The sequence below is a fragment of the Mauremys mutica genome, chromosome 12 (assembly GCF_020497125.1).
Source record: "Mauremys mutica isolate MM-2020 ecotype Southern chromosome 12, ASM2049712v1, whole genome shotgun sequence".
NCBI classification, from domain to species: domain Eukaryota; kingdom Metazoa; phylum Chordata; order Testudines; family Geoemydidae; genus Mauremys; species Mauremys mutica.
Genome location: NC_059083.1, coordinates 5,831,434 through 5,834,068, shown reverse-complemented (window position 1 = coordinate 5,834,068; position 2,635 = coordinate 5,831,434).

Below are 2,635 nucleotides of genomic sequence, written 5' to 3'. Positions count from 1 at the left end.
GCAGCCTGGTGCCTGCTGCAGGGGCCGCGATTCGCTGGCAGAGGCTGGGCAGAAAGCCCAGAAATCCCCCCCCTTCCCCCACACACCCCGCCTCCCTCTGCTCTGGAATTAACCCCCCCCCCCGCCCAGCTGCTGGCTGCGGGCTTCCCACGGGAGGGCCCCTTGCAGGGGGGGGCTGCGCCTAGTAACCCCGGGCCGAAAGGAGGCAGCTCTCCGGGGGGGTCCCTGGATGGCCAGCGAGCACAGAAAGGAAGGGGGGGGGGATCCCAGCTACGTTGTCTGAGAGCTGTTTGCAAAATTCCCACCTGCTGGCTTGGGGAAAGGAGCAAGGGGGGTCCCTCTCTCTGCTCACCTGCCCAGGGCTAGGAGCAAGGGAGTTTCAATTCCCCCCACTCCAATGCCAGGATAAAGAGTGTTTCAATTCCTCCCACCCCATTGCTGGGATCAAGTGAGTGGGTCCCCCCCCCTGCACCCCAACCCCCACTTCATGCTGGGATCAAGTGAGTTTCAATTCCCCCCTTCCCCTGCCCCAAGCCAGGATAAAGTGAGTTTCAATTCCCCCCCCCACCATGTTAGGCTCAGGCACATTTCAATTCCCCCCAGCCTAGGGTGACCAGATGTCCCGATTTGATAGGGACAGTCCCGATATTTGGTGCTTTTTCTTATATAGGCTCCTATTACCCCCCCACCCCCTGTCCCGATTTGTCACACTTGCTGTCTGGTCACCCTACCCCAGCCCCACCCCCACGCTAGGATCAAGTGATTTTCAAATTCTCCCCTACCCCTGACCTCCCATTCCTGGGATAAAGGGAATTTCAATTCTTGCCTTCCTGTTGTGGAAAAGGAGTGAGTTTTAACCCCAACTCTCTTTTGTGTACACACACACACACACACACATGCTCCACATGCAAAACAAAGTAAGTTTCAAATCCACGCACTCTTGTCTGGATAAAGTGAGTTTCAAATCCCTCCCACTTGTCTGAATGATTGTGGGTTTTGTGGGGAAATTAGGAGTTTCAGTTCTTTCCTCCTGCTGGGAACAAGGTCAGTTATAAATCTCCTCTCCCACTGGGAAAAAATGAGTTTCGAGTCCATCCTCTGGGGGACAAAATGTGAGTTTCAAATCTTCCCTTTTGATGGGACAAGTGAGGAAAAACCTCCTCGCTTGCTGGAAAAAGCGTTTCACGCCCTCCTTCTGCCTGGAGGGAAATGTGAGTTTCGAGTCGCCCCTGTGCACTAGCACTGGCCTCGGTTCTGCCCCAGCCCAAATTCTTGCCACCGCTGGGAAAAGAGCCTCCCTCTTTTGCAGCCTTGTTGTGTCACCAAGTCACAAGACTGGAATTCAGTAGTGCCAGGTCATATCCCCAGCTCTGGGAAGGGAGTGGGGGGGGGGCTGGAAGCTAGGACACCTGGGTTCTAGTCCCTGTGCTGGGAACTTTTATATGAAAACTCACATTTTCCCTTCAGCCAAAAGGAGGATACGAGACTCATTTCCCCCATAGCAAGACAGAAGGGTTGAAAGTCTTTAGTCCTCACAAGAGGTGTGATTTCAAACTCACTTTCTCCTAACAAGATGGAGGATTTGGAACTCACACGTTCACCAGGAAGGAAGGGGGGGGGACTTGAAACTCACATTTCCTATCACAAGTCATTTCCCCAGCCAACAGCTGGGAGAGGGAACTCACATTTTCCCAGTAACTGGACACGGCTTCAAAACTCATTTATTCCCAGCAAGAGGCAACGGCCGGAGTCAACGTTTGTGAGAGCTGAGCTGAAGGTGTGAATCACGCAGGAGTCAATCTTCGGATATCCTGGCTCCTGCTGGCCCTTCAGTTTGGCTTCGAGCCACCCTCCAGGCCTTACGTGGCTTTGGGGACAGGAAAATAGCAAGAGTGAAAGTTGGGATTAGAAAGCACAAGAGCAGAGGAGGATTTTCCCTACAGCCACGGGGGCCTGTCCCCTCTAGGGGGCACCAACTCGGACCCAAACTGCCTGGCTCGGGGGCAGGGAATGGGGCAGGGGCCTGTCCCCTCTAGGGGGCACCGGCTCCCCCCAGCCCCAGGGCAGGGACTGGCTGGCTCAGGGGGCGGGAACTGGGGTAGGGGCCTGTCCCCTCTAGGGGGCGCCGTCTCCCACCCGCCCCAGGGCAGGGACTGGCTGGCTCAGGGGGTGGGAACTGGGGCAGGGGCCTGTCCCCTCTAGGGGGCGCTGGCTCCCATCCTGCCCCGGGGCAGGGACTGGCTGGCTCGGGGGCAGGGAATGGGGCAGGGGCCTGTCCCCTCTAGGGGGCGCCGGCCCCGATCCGGCCCCAGGCGGGGGAGGCGGCAGGTTTGAAGACACAGATTCCTTCCTGGGACCTCCAGCGGCTTGGAAGAGCCTTTCCCAGCAGGCGGCTCTGCCGAGGCAGCTCTGGGCCCTGGCGCTGGGGTGACTCAGAGCAGGGCGAGGCCGGGGGTGGGCAGAGGGAAAGGGAGATTTTGGGGCCCATGTCTCCCCCCGCCCCGGTCCCACGAGGTGGGAAATCTTGGCCCCGGCTTGCAGAGGCCTGGGGAAAACCAGGGCAGGGCCGTGCTAAGCCAGGCAGGGAGGGGAGGGCCCGGGGGGGCCGGGGGAGGCAGGAGCGAAGAAGAGGGCG